This window comes from Tetrao urogallus, assembly GCF_951394365.1.
Source record: "Tetrao urogallus genome assembly, chromosome: 11".
In the NCBI taxonomy this organism is placed as follows: Eukaryota; Metazoa; Chordata; class Aves; order Galliformes; family Phasianidae; genus Tetrao; species Tetrao urogallus.
The window spans coordinates 14,578,333-14,596,465 of record NC_136824.1 but is presented as its reverse complement, the minus strand read 5'-3'; the positions used below and the strand labels follow the sequence as shown (position 1 = coordinate 14,596,465).

The 18,133-nt window shown below is 38.5% G+C and overlaps 1 protein-coding gene across 1 annotated transcript in view; it reads right to left on the bottom strand.

The window, feature by feature from the left end:
- Positions 1-18,133, bottom strand: part of ENTREP2 (endosomal transmembrane epsin interactor 2) — a gene marked incomplete at both ends in the record, with an annotated part of 103,573 nt that overhangs the window by 58,234 nt on the left and 27,206 nt on the right. The window lies entirely within an intron of this gene.

Below are 18,133 nucleotides of genomic sequence, written 5' to 3'. Positions count from 1 at the left end.
TTACTGCTCTCTATAGTCCTTTGATATTCAAAGGGGTGAAAGACCAGGAGCTAATAAATACTCCTTCCCATTACGTGGTATTTGAAGCTGGCTGAAATTCAAATGTCAGAAAGTCACCATACTCACTGTATCATGCTTTACCAGCAATCCTTCATGTATATTAACAGTAGGGCATAATAATTAAAAAAGCATCTATATTTATCATCTAGAAGCAATGCTGTACAATCTTGCTAATAAACCAGGCTTGAAATAAGAGCGTCTGCTGATGTTTGGTGTGAATACAGAAGGAAGATCTGTCGGTGCACAGAAAAGATGGGTGGTGCAGTGCCCAGTTTAAGCTCTCGCTATGTCTGGTCTGTGGGCACTCACATTGTAACATATTACACACAACTTAATGAAATCCACAGCTACTGCAGTTGAAAATATTACTCAGGAAGACATGTTGGAAGATGCATCTTCTGATATTTAGCAGCTGTGGAAAAACCTCAGATAAGGTTTCATAGTAAGACTACAATGCTAGTTCTGAATCCAAGTGCAAACAGAACCGGTGAGAAGAAAAAGCAAGCATGGCAAAAAGTGAGCCAAAAAACAGGATATGGATATCTAATGACCACGCAAATGGTCTCCACATACAAACACACATTTTGTATTCTACAGCATATCTTACAGCACTATAGTTATGCACCATATTTCTGCATGCTAACCAAGGCAGAGAAAAGCAGAGTTCCATTTCTGAAGCTAATTTAATTTGCTCACACAGATGCATTTGCCTATGATTGCTGTATGGCAACTGTCTCTGGCTGATAATCACGTAATGTGAAGCTGCACTCAAGAAGGTAAAATGACAGGGTTATCTAGCTTTACTTCAGGCTAAACAGCAGTACGCTCTTAATTAAATAAATGGAACAGCTGAAACCACGAGGTTATTATAGAAAATCCTTTAAGAAAAACAAAAAACTGCCTTCCAAAAAAGAGTATGTGTTGATATGTAAAATACTCAATAAATCAGTACTTCTCAGTCACCAAGTTGTGTTAAAGAGTCAAAGTGGTTCAGTACACACTACCTACAGCTAGCAAATCATCTCTTCCATTTGCCATGTAACCTCTCTACTGCAAGTTACACCTCTCCCCCCCAAAACACTTGTGGCACTGTGCATCTCTAGAACAGTAAAGGAGCAAATCCGTTCTGTTCAGTTGAACCACAGCTGATTTTGATCACCAATGCCCTGCAGGATGAAAAAGTTAAATGTGGTTTTGTTATAAAGAGAGAGCCTGCTGGCACTTATGCTACCACTAACCATGCAAAAGGTCAAGTCTGTAAATTGGTACATTCTCAATACGCACTGATGGTAGACACTAAAACTCTGTGCTGTACCTGTGTCACTAGTATTGCCGTTACAAAAGTTCACATGAACAATACTGCAAGGTGATTTTCCAAATCCTGTCAGTCCCCATTATCACTGTGGTCACCCATCAGTTTTATTTTGCTTTGAAATGTAGTTTTCAGTAGTGGCAAGCATCTTTAAGCTGCCATATACACAACTGCTTAATTAGGAAAAAAGCATGCTGGGAACATTACATACCAACACTCATTAAAATGCATCAAGTGACTCTTAAAACAGAAATCTAAAGATTTCTTCTTGGTCTTGTACATAACTAAGACTTAAAAGTAACAACATGAAAATTCTGTATTCTCTTCATTTTTACTTCTTTTTGTTTTTCCTTTTTACTTCTTACAAATGCAATGCCAATTTTGGGTAAAGTAAACAAAACTTTTATATCCAGAAGTATGAATTATTTGAAAAGTAGTAAGCAACCCACAGATCTAAGAAACCACACAGTCATCGTTCATGGTATTCAATGCTTCCACCAGTGGAAACAGTATGCGTAACCCACACTCGGTTTCACCAGATGAAGGGCCATGAAGCCCAAGTACAAGGTGAGGGAGTTCTTTCACACAAGCATCTAAACTGCACTTCCTAAACACATACAGCTCAGCATAGCAATCCACAGGTCTTCTCATGTTTTTCAAAATCAATACATTGCATGCACAACTTGCAGGCTTTTTTCTGTCTCAAACAAGAAGTAAATTGGTCTTGCCTATTAAACTTTGATAATGGGTTTGATTTCAGAGCCTGCACACAACATTATCTAATGCCTTGGACCTAACTTCTATCTGGTGAGCTAGTGAAAATGCCCAATCACATCATAATTATATAATGAAACTGCTAAAATTTTATTCAAAAGCATACGTTTGACAGCTTTTGCAGAATTCCTACAGCTATAACAATGGTGTTGATTCACAGAGCAAAAAACAAACAGAATACTTCAGTCCTGACTTCAGCAGTATTAGAAACACCCTACCACTAGGTATCAATGCCTTTCAACATGCACATAAAGACTCCATCATCACTAATGCAAGTTGTGCTCATGCACAGAGAAAATGCATTTATTTTAACATGCACATACAGAGGCAGGACAAACACAGAGGGTAAAATTACATCCCAGTATAGGGATTTCAAAAGATGGATTTAAACCAGCAGTAAAGAAAAAAAGAAAGAAATCCTTGACAGTTTGTTTGCCAGCATTTTCAGAGGAGTCTGACTTTGAATATGGGACAGATTAGATGATGCAGTCTCATGATACACCTTACACTACTGGTTTTACAAATCTTCACCTCCACCATGGTTATTTGTATATAATTCTTTTTCTGGTATCCTCCTTTTAAACATCTTTTTTGGACTACAAAAAATTATATTTATACAAGCATTAATTCAATTCAAACCACGATAAACACCATGAAACGCTATCAAGGTTAATCTACAGAACAGTAAAATTACTGATGTTTCAGCACTAATTCGTTTAGTAAAACAAATCCTTTTTTTTTTAAGTACAACTTGAGATCTTGCAATGCCTTTCCAACATACAGCATATTAGCTACAGAAAACTCAAAGCCCAGTTACCTATCCTTATTTCTAGTTTCTTGTTGAGGATAATACACCATATGCCAAGTCATCTGCTGCTGCACTGCAACTTTAAGAGTTCCTCAGCTCGTAAACTCTGAACAAATTCTGCAGACAATGGATTCAGTCACTAGTAAAATCAGCATTCATATCGTTCATAAAAATTGAAGGAAACTTCTCCTTAGCCTTCTTCTAAGATACCAGACATAGCAAATAATGGAAATTATGGTCATCTCTACCTCCTAAATTGCCTGAATAAGTAGAAACAACAGCTTCTGCATTTCCTTCCAAAGCAGAGGACAATATGCATATAACATGTCAATTCAAATGTACACCAATTCAAATATGTTGAAAGAAACTATTTTTTGAGAGACAGAAAAAAGAGAGATCACTATTTAATTTAGAGAGAGTAACTGTGCTACTAAAAGCATTGCAAATGTGGTGGAGGGGAAGCCAATCCAACACGTAAATGAGCTCTAGTAACAACTGAAATTAAAATGGAAACACTTGTCTAACAAGTTTGGTATAATTGATAAAACTACAGCACTCACTTTATTTTGCAGAATAATAGATAGCTTCATACCATAAGAAAATATAAGTGCTTCCAGGTGACTTAGAATAGACAAGGTAGCAATCAAAGTAAATTAAGGAATAACTAAAGAAATTAAGGCATAACTGCAGAAGCAGGGCTTAATGGAGTTTCAAACGAACTAATTAAGGGACAGACAGTATATAACAACTGAGGAGAATATTGAAACAGCAAAGAACGTGGTGTGGTTTTCTACGTACAAAGTGCTCATAAAACGCAGCTTTACCTACAAACACGAAATAGTATTTTAAAAACAATACGCCAAAATTTTGTAGCATTCCACTGGACATAAAGAAAACATTGGGGGCAGCCTAATTATATTTAAAAAATAAAAATATCCATACATTTACGAATAGATTTAATCAATATTTCAAAATAAAAGACCAGAAAACTATTTTGAGAAAGGTGCTGTGAAAAATAAACGTGATTTTACGCAATACAATGAAGCCCAGATACTCTGTTTAGTTTTGGGCCCCTCACTACAGGATAGATCCTGAGCTGCTGGACCACATTAAGAGAATAGCAACAAGGGTGGGGATGGGGCTAGAAAATAAAACATAAGAGGAACAGCCAAGGGAAGTGGAGTTGTTTGGTCTGGAAAAGGCTGAAGGCAGACCTCGCTGCTTTCTACACCTACCTGAAAGGAGGCGGCAGTGAGGATGTCAGTCTCTTTTGTCAGGTGACAGGTGGTAATGAAATGTTGTGCCAGATTTAGATGGACATTGGAAAGAACTTCTTCATAGAAAGGCTGGTTAGGCATTGGAGCAGGCTGCCTGGGGAGGTGAGGAAGACCCCTTCCCCAGAGGTATTTAAGAAATGTGTGGATGTGGCACTTAAGGACATCGTTTAGTTACTTAGTAGTGCTAGGCTAATGGTGAGACTTCATTATCTTAATGGTCTTTTCCAACCTAAATGACTCTATAACTCCATGATTTTAATCTTTGACAAGATTGAATGAAGTACGTAAGAGAAATTTCAATTAATTATCTATGATTCCCAATAAATGTAACAATGACCACAGACAGATGTTACAGATGTATATGCACACCTTTTCAAAACTGCATGTTTGGTGAACCTGTATGTGAACACATACAGATCAAAAGACTGTCTGAATGTCTATGAATGTCTACTCCGGGACCCACCAATACAATCACTGTCCATATGGGGGAATTTTTATCTCCCCATTTGCAGTCTGAAACTCTTTTGTTTCAATTGATGCCCATTTGTCTCTTATCCCTTGATGTGCTGCTGTGAAGAACCTGGTATTTAGAAGAATATTAAACAGGAACAATTACCAGAAAAGTCTTCAATTTTCATCTCAACCTAGTTTAAAAAATTAAGTTGCAAAAATATTACTTGTCACACCTGAAGAGAGGCTTAACTTTAAAATATCACAGCAGCAGATTTGTCAGGCTGGTATGCAGAAAAGTAATGGAAGAGGTGTCAAAGAAGGAAATACTTTTATAAATGAGGAAAAATGTACACAGCTGTCAGTCACCTTTAATTAATAACATGAGTTCAGATGCAGTTAAGAAACCATAAGTCACTTCTCTTCACAGTTTTGGGATTTAACACTTTCTGAAACTCAGATTTCATTTTCTCCTTTTCTTCTAAGACATTAAGGATATCAAACATCAGTACCAAAATTTCACAGCAAATCCAAGGGTGTATTAACATATTATTAATGTATTCAATGTGCTGTGCTGGAACTGGAGCATTAAGAACAAACATTTTAACTTGTAAGTTTCTGTATCATTATCTCCTAACATTCTTCTAACACTTAGTAGAATTTTTCTATTTTCTATTTATTTTCTCTGGAAAATTAGAGGTCTTAGGGCTAAAATTTAGTTTTGACATGGATGTCTTAGCAAAATTAAGATCTGTACTTTAAAATGTCATTTTGTTCTCACTCTCCAGATATTCCTTACATTTTGGAATGGAACTCCTTCCATTTTGCGTACATCTTTTTAAAAAATAGTGTACCAGGTGTTAAAGCAAGTTGATTTCATAGGAGACAAGACTGAGATATAATAAGATATAATAAGTTTCAAAAACATACATGATAGTTAAAAAGAGAACAGTCAATTACTTTTCAGGTATATTAAGTATTGAACAAGAAATGAATGATTTTCATTTGTACTAAAAAAAATTTAAGCTAGATGCTAAAAATAATTTTCTAATGATCAACACAATTCAATCTTTGCAGAAGGGACAAGTTATGGAATTCCCACCACCAGAATTCAGTAACAATCCAGTGAAATGCACAAGGCAGCTAAGTGCAGAGGGCAAAGAGTAAGCTGCCCATTTCACAATCCCAAAGGAGCTCGCTATGAGCTTACCCAGTATCAGCATTGCCCAGTGCTTTATGTCTGCAAAGCACTACAGCAATTGTTTCTGTTTCCAAGTGTTTGAAACCACGGACACCTTCCACCTTCTTTCCTCCACAAGAGCACAGACTGCTGCAGCTTAATTTTGCCAACTCAAACATTACTGGAAAACTGAAGTTTGATTTTACTTGAACAATTAAGTCGTCCTGATATCCCAACTATATTTTGGCCTAGGTGTACCAGAGAAGGGCTAAAACCAATGGCTAGACTCTCTTCGAGGATGGCGTTTTGTGAAATCCCTAACAGCCCCAAAAATAGGCAGATTATTATTACACAAAATGCAACTACCAAGTATTACGGGGGTAAAGTCACAAAGATCACATTCTCAGAGGCTTCAGAAGCAACACATTACTATCAGGAGCACTCACTGCAGCATCTGCAATGCATTCGTGTGAAATGATGGTAAGTGAAATACAAGTTATAGGAGGGAGAACTGGAACAGCATGGGACTTAGCTAAGAGAAGGTACTTACTCCTAATATCATCTATGAGAAATATTATTCTCAACTTCAATTGCTTAGAAAGCAGCAAAGGTAAAGAAGTTCTTGGGATGAGGGTGGTGGAAATGCATTAACAAGTAACAGAAGAAAAAAAATCACTTTTATGTATTTCTGTATGCATATACATACTTGCCTAAATACTGCAGAACAAATACAGAACAGCAACATGATTTTGGAATGGCCTCTCAAAGAAGTCATCATAAATGGTAAATACTGATAAAAACCACACCACACTGCCACAGGTGCGTAATGCTGAGAAAAAAATAATAATAATAAATTAGTCACAGGCTAAAGGTCTGTAAAGCAGTCAATATGGGTAGTTGTGCACTTATGCAAACTCTCCAACACGCATTTTATCACTAGAATCCAGGCACCTCTCTCCTTTAAAGACTGTAGTACAATGAAAACAAAGGACACAAATACCACCAGACAGCCCGCTCAGAAGCAAAAGATCTTTACAGTGCATGATGAATACAACTAAAACAATAGCAAGCAAAAAGCAACAATTTCAGCATTGCTTTGAGCTAATTTCTAAAAACACTCAATATGTTCCACACTAACAAATACTGCACCACAGCTTCATCTCATTTACCCACTGTGAACCTAAAACTAATCTAATTCTAATTACCATGGAAACAGGAGCAGAGAAAATCCCTTGGTGGCCCACATGAACAGGACAGTAAGATTACCTACATATTGACACAGCTACCTGAATGCATTCAGAACATGCAATTTTGATCTCATTTTAAGCTCTGAGGTGGACTTCATTGTTTCATTTTTCTTTTCCTGTGAAATATACTTTACACCCATCAGAAACCTGCTTGTTTCACATCTATAGCTTATTTACAGAAGTAAACAATTATAAAATTGCAGTACACTCACTAGCTAATACATAGAAAAAGGATTTATCAAAAAATATTTTTCCCTTCTAAATAAAGAGAAAACCAAGGCCTGGAAGCAGGCAGATATATTATTCGGAAGTATATTTTCCAATTATGAACATAATGTTTATATGCTCTGCATTTATTATTCTTCTAAGCAATTCAGATCTGTTGCATTCAACTTCTCGACAAAAAGCAAACTGTATTAGAAAACTGTGACAGGGATTAGGTAAGTACAGAAATTATATATCAGTGACTCACAAGACATCTTAATTCTAATCTGCTTTTTTTAAAATATTCACTGAACACACTGTTGCATTATTTTGAGTGTCCCATAATACATTTATGGAGTTTAATGTAGACAGCTGTCGGAATAAAAATATTTAAACTGAAAGGAAACAAAGCAGTTTGCAACCAGTCCTTCATGCTTTCAAATTTATTACACCTATAGTCAAATCCAAAATGAACAGAGGACTGAAGACCTACTTCAATTCCTGCTATTTCACAGTTGAAAAGCTTGAAATCAAAATAAGATCCATTGAGATAATGCAAGAGAGTACATAAGAAGCTTTTTTTGCAGTTTTGGACAATCCTTTAAAATTTAAATGAGGATCCCCACAGACCCTGAGCAATCTCTGTCCTCCAGAATGACTTATGACTGAATCACAGAGCAGTGGTACCACTGAATCACACCACCACTACTGCTTCTGCAGAACCAGTCCCCATATGCCCAATGATTTCCAAAATGAAAGATAAAATAACTGATTCTTTTAAAAATAATGGACTTGAAAAAAATGAATAACCGTCTGTCTATGCATGCTATCCAAGATCTCTACAATAGCTCATATTAACTCCAGATGGCTTATTATTCTTTGAAGCAGGCAGGTTCTACCCAAAGCTTAATTAAAGTGCAGTGAACAAAATAATAATAATAATAACAATAACAATAATAATAATAATGTGAAATTATAAAGTTTGTCCATTATAGTAAATTTATATGTACGTATTGCTCGATGTTTTCTCATCTGAATAATTTCTTGACCTTTAATGTGCAGTCCAAGCAACAGATAACAATGATGACTGCTATGAGAATAAGAACCCTTCCAAACAAAACAAAACAAAAAACAAACAAAAAACCACAAAACTTGTATTGAATTTCATTTTGAAAAACAGAAGAAAAAAAAAAAAAAGGTAGATTTTACATTCCCTGTAATTTCATTGTAGTAAAATTTCTTCAAAGCCTGAAAACATGAGCACTACTCCAGTAACAAAAGATTCCATGCTTTTTCCATTACAAAGGCAATTTCTAAGATCTTACCCAGCTATGAGGACATCACTTCCAGAGTTCTCATTCTATGTTTCAGTTAACAAAGAGAATTATGACATCCATTATGCTGCTGTGACAAAGAAAATATTGTGATAAATTTCTTCAGGCATTTTCCTAATCTGTTTTCACACCAATCTTGACTCGTATCATCAACTCAATACAGAATATTATTCTAGAAATGTTGTTTTCCAGTAGCATTAGGAAAACACTAATCAGATTTTTGCTGCTGGGCTCTGCCAACAATTATATGAATGAAGACTGAAATTGCTTTAGATAAGTGAAATGAGAAGATGGCTCTTTCAATTACTGACACAATTCCTCAAGGGATGAAGCCTGAGGAGCATTGTAAAGCAATCCAAACATCAAGAATAACAGTATTTTCTTTGCCTCATACTCAGAAGAGCTTCCAAATGCAGACAAACTTGCTTCTACATATCTCTGGCACACACGAAACTCCAGTCCTCCAGTTCTCTGGATCATGTGAACATATATTTCTAATCACGCTGCCACAAGGGTGCACGGAGGAAGGCTAACCAAAAACTAATAAGCCTAAGACTCTAATGAGCATAATTACTGATTAGCCACAGGGTCATCCTTCAGGTGTAGTAACAATAACAAGAATGTTAAGGATGAATAGATTCAGACAAGAGATAGAAAGGGACAGTGAAAATAGTAAATGGTTGTATTAAATGCACACCATCTCTGTATCTTGCCTACAACGCTTGTCACACTTTCAATGGAAACTATATACAGTACATATCCATCACATGTTTTAAAACACCCTTTGGAGGCATCCAATACCACGGCAGGCTGGTAGCCATCACCTCCAAAAACATACCATGTGCCAAAGTAATTACATAAATGTATAAAGAGAGAGAGAAAGGACGGATGAGTTAACATAAGCACAGTTTAACTCATGCCTTCCAAACACACTGAGGGTTATAAAGACAGATTTCATGTCTTTTACATTGTATCCAACTACGCATGCAAATTTTTTCAGTTATTGGTCTCAAAGGATCTCACTGTTTTAGAAGGTCTAATCAAGTTAACTTATTAGTGTTAATTAGCAGAGTGAGTATATCTGAATCCCAGCGTTTCTCTTGCTCGAATTTAAAATTTCTGTTTTTAGAAAAAAGCAACTATAATTGCTACTTAATTAAGCTACATATTAACAATAAGAAGTCTTTTTGAGTATCAAACTCAACACACATCTCAAGGTTAAGCTGTTACATAAAATACAGCAAAGCATGAAACACTTTCAATGGCAGGTAGCAAGGACACTAGTGTGAAGTCTATGCAGTATTTAAACCTTCCTCCCTGACTGGGTAACAGAAATCTTGTTATGCTGCAATTGACTCTAACCATACAAACTCACAAACTCTCCCAGAAGCTACAAAACATCTTTATTTTTTTGAGTACTACCAACCTCCTTGTGTTTCAAACCTCTGTGTACAGGCTACTACATAGGCGAACAGCTATATTTTCAAGGATTAATTCAAAGCTATAGAGTATGTAAAACCAACGGTTTTAGAACCTTATGCTCAATATTTACTAACAGTTCCCAGCCAGCAGCATTTCAGCTCTCACCTCCATACGCTGCCTAATGTGCCTCAAATACCATTTACAGACAGTAATTAAAAGCCTACACCTCTCTATCCAGTGGCCTTACTGCCGAGACATTTCCCATTCACATCAACTGCTACACTGTTTGTTTGGTCTGTAAAAATGCTTGGACGCTTTCCCTGCTTCAGAGTGAAAAAGAAAAGTGCACGGACAGCTCTGCTTCAAACCGAGCTTCATACATTTTACAACAGCTACAGCAAACTTCACAGGGTAGTGGAATTCAGTATCTGGAGGTGCAGATTTCAACCACGTGTTCCATGAGCCCACTGCAAACACACCCTCCCAGGTCAGCAAAATGCTTATGCAAAAGGCATTGCTATTTCTCTCTTGCTTTATAGAGATGTTTTGGGAAATGCAGTAAAATTACTCTCACCTCCCATTAATTGGTTGAAGATCAAAACCTCAGCCTTCCAATTCAGTTTTTCCTCAGAACACCCGGCAAGCTGCCTACACCTCCTCTATTTGGCAGATTCCTTTTCAACTCTACAGAAACGTCTCCTGAAATACACCAACTCCAACCTGCAGTTTCATTTCATCTTCCTTCTAAAGCAGCCTCGCTGAAAATATTTTTCATTTTCCCTTTCTACTTTTTATGCCTCCCTCCTCTGTACGTGTGCATATAGAAATATTCAGATAGAAACCAGAAACACAGTATTCTCAGTGCATCCCATTAATATTCCCTGCATTCATCTCTCATAATGAGCTACATATTTCAAACACACTAACACATTTATAATATACGTACAGATGTATATAAACAATGATAATCACCTGTAACCTTTAAAAATGAGTTAGTAATAAACTCCTATTTCACAGTCATGGTGTGTTCTCAAGCACAACCGTATCCGTAACTAGATCGTTTCTTCCAAATGTACTAATCAAGAAAGATGAGAAGGGTCAAATTTAGCTACTCTTTAAATGAGACCTTTATATTTGATAAAGTTTTCTGTGACTGGTCAATCTTTAAAGCTTTTGGTTTTTCTGTTCATCCCTCTCTATAACTGTAATTAAGACCTCTCCGGAGTACAGGACACGTAGCATGCAAGGGTGTTTGGGAGATTCCCTCACTGCAAGAAAGATATTGAGGCCCTGGAACGTGTTCAAAGAAGGGCAACGAAGCTGGTGAGGGGTCTGGAACACAGGCCATATGAGGAGAGGCTGAAGGAGCTGGGAATGTTCAGCCTGGAGAAGAGGAGGCTCAGGGGAGACCTTATTGCTCTCTATAACTTCCTGAAGGGAGGTTGTAGTGAGCTGGGTGTCGGCCTCTTCTCTCGTGTCATTAGTGATAGGACCAGGGGGAATGGTTTCAAGCTACGCCAGGGGAAATTCAGGCTGGACATGAGGAAGTATTACTTTTCAGAAAGGGTGGTCAGGCACTGGAATGGACTGCCCAGGGAGGTGGTGGAATCACCGACCCTGGGGGTGTTCAAGGAAAGACTGGATGTTGCGTTGAGGGACATGGTTTAGTAGGAGCTATTGGGAATAGGTGAACGGTTGGACTGGGTGATCTTTTAGGTCTTTTCCAACCTTAGTGATTCTATGATTCTATGATTCTATGATTCATGTTGCAGACCTGCAGCAGTAATCCTCAGATAAAGGCCACAACTGACACCTGACTTCTGGCAGAATGAAGAAGCTTGCAGTAGAGACAGTGCAATTAATTTTAGAAACGATAAAAAGATCAGCTTAAGGTTTTGTGCCACCTGAAGCCCTCATCTTTTATGAAGCAGTACAGCAAAATAAATTCTAGACACAGGGTTTTACTTCATGCAAGTATCCACGGACTATTTCATTACTTATTATTTAATCGTTTTTCTGAAGGCACAGCAAATGCACTTCCAATTAAAACTGCAAGGAACAAAAACATCAGTTTGTCATTTTGAAAAATTCCATGCTAAAAATAGCATGTGACCTAATATCATCCATACCAAATATGAAAAATCGTGCTGTAAAAATGCAAAGCTATCATGTAGAATATGGCTTCATTAAAAGCAAAGATTTTTTTAAAAAATTTATTTTTAATTAAACTAATCTGTAAAACCCAACAGCAGCGCAAGTCATTCTGGTTTTCTGCTTACATTTTACTGACAGTACTGGAAAACCATCTAGTATATCTCTTGTCCATAGACTACAACACCAAGTTTCACATTACCTCACTGACACGGAACACACCAGCACTGATACTCAGCCTTGCCCTTACAAAAGACATAGGTTTGACCAAGTACATCTACGCTAAGAATGTTCCTCATCTGCTCCCAAATCTAACCCTATCCCAAATAGCTTCAGTAAGCACTTCCTCCACCTGGGCTTCTCCACCCTGTGTGCCACAGAATGGCAATGCTGCAGGAGAAGGCGCCATGCAGCCCGCTCCCTGCTCAGAGGCCAGCACAGCAGGACCTACTGCTGCATCTTCTGATACAGCCTGGCTGTGGCAAACTGCAAATGCTGGTACAAAGTCAAAGTGCCTGAAGAACAACACAATGCATTTAGAACTAATGCTCTCAGGTACTCTATTCTTAGTTTTAATTAATTAAGACTTGAAATACATTATTTTAGGCATGCTAGATACAAAGCATAAGAAGTCTATTGTGTGACAACCCTTGTGACTTTTATGAAAATCTATTTCAAATTGGAAAGAAAGAACAAAGAACTTGGAAGTAGAACAGCGTACCGTTCCAACAGTGCGGTCAAACCACCCCTGAAGATCAACAATGCCACCACAAGAAAAATGGGCTATGGCATTCCGTTTTGTGATGAAAGCCATCAAGCTCATTAAGGAGAACGCACATTATTGGAAAAATCTAGCTGAGAGTTGTTTTTGCATCAAGCACTTTGGCAGCGTGCTGACATGCATTTAAAATCCACTCAAAACCCAGAACTACTTTGCAGAAGTTTAATTGTCTTCTGGTGAAATCTGGTATGTGACATGCCACCAAAACTTAAGTCAAATATTAAGAAAGGATGAAAAAAAAAACTGTAGCAGTAACAAAAAAACACAAACAAATCCAAGTCTAATTCTAATATACGATTTTTAGATGTCAGCCAGCAACAGATTTCAGCATGCAATACAGTATTTCAGTAATTTTAATTAAAGTATTTGGGCATTGCTAGCACAAGCACTGAATAAAGCATAACCTCCCAAAATCAAAACCCACAGCCCTTCTTTGTGTAAGTGGGAAGTGGGGAAAAGGAAAATCCTAGAAACATAGTTCTTTTTATTCTGCAACAGATTCACATTGATTTCTGATGCACAGCACCACAACTCATTTGAACAGCAACTTATGATTTATCATAAACAATACCAAAACACTTGGGCACACTGAATCATTACAGACAGAAGCTCTTCGTGCACAGCTCCAGCTTTGAAGACACGCCAGATCATCATGTGTGGGGAGACAAACAGTACAAAGAACACGTCACCTTCCCTTCTGCACTGCCAGTATCCACCAACTTTCACCACGGCACCTCCAGCCACCCCAATGGCATTGCATCACGTGCTCCATTCCCTGTCACTGACACTGGAGCAGAGGGGTGTGGGGCCAGAAATAAGGGCTAGATTGGGTGGTCTCCTGCCACAAGAGTGGACCGCACTGTTCTGAGAACACACACAACACAGCACCCTTGACCCTGTGCTGCCCTCCCTCCATCAGAAGCAGCTCTCTGCCACCCATGGGATCCATGGGTGTTAAGCCAGACCATCAGAGAGCCTCTTCTTGTGCTGCCTCTGTAGCTGGGGCTGGACAGGGATGCCACATTCTAATGCACAGAGCTCAGCACAGGACCCATCACCACACCACTCACCAACCGGCTGACCGCAACATTGTCAGCCGCTGCAGATGGGAGGCCCAGAGGCTGCATGGCCTTGAAGATGAGGGCATTCTCAGTAGGCACTGGGACAGCCCTGCCTCCCCAAAGGACCCTCATCTCTAGAGCAACAACCTCCAAGAGCCCCGCAGTTTCAGTCATGAAGGAGTTCCCCGGGACATCCAGTGAGGTCCTTCACAGGGTGTTGGCAGAGCCCCCTGCTGCACTCAAACCCTGGGGAGTGGGAGCAGCCCCACAAGGAGCCAGGGCAGAAGGCAGCAGGTTTCAGTGCCCAGGGTTGCAGCCACAGGCACTCTGCTCCCAGCTAGGGAGGGAACTGCTCCTCTAAGGGGTCCCTAACACCCCAAGAAGATAAGGGCCAGCAGTGCCCAGGGTGCTTCCCAGTCCTGCAAGAGGCTGACCCCGCAGTGCTTATAAGCAGGGCTTACACTTATTTTTAAAGAAAAGAAAAAATAATTTCAAAATTACAACTATTCCATGGCCAGTCTCGTTCTTACCCAAACCAGAGCTTTTGCAGCTGTGTGCATGCTGCTGCTTCCTCGAGGTACTTTAAAAAACATGCAGATGGAGCATTTGGGGACATGATTCAGTGGCAGACCTGGCAGTGCTAGGTTAACAGTTGGACTTAAGGACCTTAGAGATCTGTTCCAACCCAAATGATCCTATGATTCTGAATACAACAGAGCACACCAAGGGCAAATACAGACACAAAAGTTATTCTATCTAACAACACATAAGAACGCAAATACTGATCCTTTCAATGTATGAAGCTCACCTTGAGGCATTTCATCAAGTTATTAGCATAAAATTTTTTGCCATAACTTGAGTCAGCACTGCACAGTGCCCTCCCCATGTCCTGGTTTCAGCCCATGCAATGCTCGTTGCACAATGGTGGGGAAGAGCTGCCACCATGATGGCACGGGGCAGGGAGCGGCTGGTGGGCTGGACTGCACATGGCACTGCCTCGTGCCAGTGTTGGACACACCTGCTTTAGGCTGATCACTGTTACATTCTCACTGTATTTTAAAGCATACTTCAATTCAGCATATTTAAACACCACCAATAAATTCTCGCTTGTCACATTTACAACCTGTATACTATTTAGAAGGGTAATAAAATCTTCTGGTGAAAGAAAAACCTTAGTGCATACATGCAACAATCACAATGGAATCAACAGAGCTTCAAGAATTCTCTTTCCCATCCTGTAAGGTTTTTCTGCCTTAATGAAACAACATCTGTATCATCATCATAGTGATTCAGACCAACGAGGAACAGAATTGATTTAGGTTACATTAAGATGGCTTCATCTACCTTTTTTCACTTCCCTGTTCTAATAACGTGACTTGCTTAACACTCTTGAGAACTCCATGACAGATATTTTAAAACACCTTCTTAAAAATCTCCTGAGAAATCACAATAACTTCACTTCTGATTTCTCATCCCAGTACAATTCCCACACTCAATGCTTGTGTTACTGCAGCTTCGCTGACCACAGACTCAAAAGAGTAACATGCTGACTTTCATAAAAGAAAGTATGCCCCTACTTCAGTTGTTTTTAAACATTTTATTCATTAGAACAGGCTAAAATGAAAATAAGGAAGGCTAATAATTATTTGCAAGGAATCTAGCACTACTGTATTTTACATGCATTGACATTCAGCGTACAAAAAAAAAAAAAAAAAAAGTCAAGCAAGGCAGGAACATAAGACATAAGCCTGGATTTTTAACAAGACACTGACACCTTTAAGTTGTAATTCAAAAGTAACTTAGACTTTTAGGCTCCTGAATCAGACGTTTTTGAAAATTAGCTCTCCAATCAAAAAATGTAATAGGATAGTATTCCAGAAGATAAGCATCAGCTGTCTTCTCAAAACATGTGCTTCCTCTTAATAAGGTCAAGTTTATAATAAAAAGGGGTGGTAGCTTAGCTTGTAAAATCTGTTTCTAAAAGTATCTTCTCACTAGAGGAAAAAAAAAAAAAAAAAAGTATAGAGAGTTACCACCTCGGAAGAGAAACCTTCATTTTTAAGCTGCGGAATGCTGAGAGATGAACCTCTTCAGATGTGCTCTGTTCAGCAGCATTTCTTTGTACACAGTGAGAAAGCTGATGGGAAAGCAATGACAGCAATGGTCATCCTGACAAAGTCTTCAGGTATCAAAAGCATTACACAGATAAAATTGGCCTTTCAAGACAAAGAGCCATACTGAAGCTCACTTATCTAACTGCTACGTGCAATTTACATGCTGAGTCGACCTCAAACTTCCAGCTTGCAGCTAACTTGACGAAAATCAGCTTTAGCACTCCAGCACTATCAACAAATATTCTCCCAAGCTCTTGCTATTGACTTTCAGGAAAACAGCCTGCATGTAGTTGTTCAAGGAGAATTTGGACAGCAGGTGTATCAGATAATGATATCTTATCTAAGAAGAAGATTCTCTACAGGGTTATCTGTAATACATTATACCTCATGTTGTATTACAGAAAACATAACATGGCAAAAGGAAATGCACAACTGTGGCAATCTGAAAACAAAATTAGCAGATTTTGGTTTTTGTTTAAAAAAAAAAAAATCCAACCTCCCTATATTAAAGCTGTACTAATAGTGACTACAACATTTTATAGTCTGTGCTATTTCTCTTCCATTATTAAATATTCTGAGAACATGAGATGATTAATTTCCTATAATTTCCACTGCTTACATTTCAATAAAGTTTCCTATATGCAGTAGCCAATGGATCCCAGCTCAAAAAGAGCCTTTATGCATCTGAAAATACACGCACACAGTCTAAACTAGAATTCCAGAGATGAAACTTTCTTAGTCTCTCACGTGCTCCAGCATAACCTGATATTGGCCAATCTGTGACACCCATAACACAAACATAAGAATTTCACACATACTGTGTATGTGCAGTATGTACACATAAAGCTGCCATGGCTATAAGTTAGAAATTAATGAGCTGCAGCCACGCAGTTGTGTCAAACACACAGACAGCAGAAGGGAAAATGAAGCAACCAGTACCTTTTATCTGCTTGGCTTAGACAGTTCAAAACAGTGTCCGAATGCAAACAGCTAGAGAGACAAGGGAGGTGCAGAAGGCATAGGTGATGGAAGCAGAATAAACTGAGCATGAAAAGTAAAAAAATACTTGTCAACAAATGACCCAGAAGTAGAAGTCAAAAGGATCTCATGCAAATTAAGGGGAAAATGAAGACTGCAGGTTGAAGATAGTGTTTGCAAATGAGAAGTAGAAGATGCATGCAATTTTAAGGCTAAAAGAAACAGGACAGGATAGAAAGTTGAAAGTGTAAAAGCCCACATCTTCTTGTAGCTCTCTCCTAAGACCCAAATTCCCAAATTGCACTATTCCACCTATGTTCACAATTCATGCATAATTTGTGGTGCAGTATGATTTACTAATTCTTCATACCATTTTTCAGAGAACATGTGCCTCTCACAGCAGACATGCTCAAAATATGAATCAGTTTCATGCTGCATGGAATTTTCTATGACACATCCGCTTCTTACCCACAGGGACTGAAACTTGGTGAAGAAGAAAGAAAAAAATGCTTCCCTAAATTCCAGGGGGATTAGCCTCTATGTTTTTCTTAGAAAAGTTTTGAACTTTTCTACATAAATGACCTAAATTAAACTTATTTTTCAGTTCCCCGACTGTCCCAAATGTTTTTAACTTGTTGTGGTAGAACAACAGCTTTAAAAAGCCGGCATGAAAATAGCATAAGGATTCTGGATAAAAGAACTCAACGCAAACTGAAGAGGTGTCATGGTTCTACGTTTTTCTGTTTTTGTTTTTTTTATTTTTGGGTTTCAGTATTCCACATCAAAACATCATGTAGTGTACGGGGCATTAAAGTATCACTGCCCCAATTCCAAGTACCTATCCCTGTACATTACAGCAGTCACGGGATCTGGCCCTTCCGGGTGGGGGGGGCGCTCTCTTGCTGCCTTGCAGTGGGTGCTGGAGGTGCTTTCCTAGCCGTTCCAAGCTTTTCAGGTTTGAATCGGTCCCGGGAACTCTC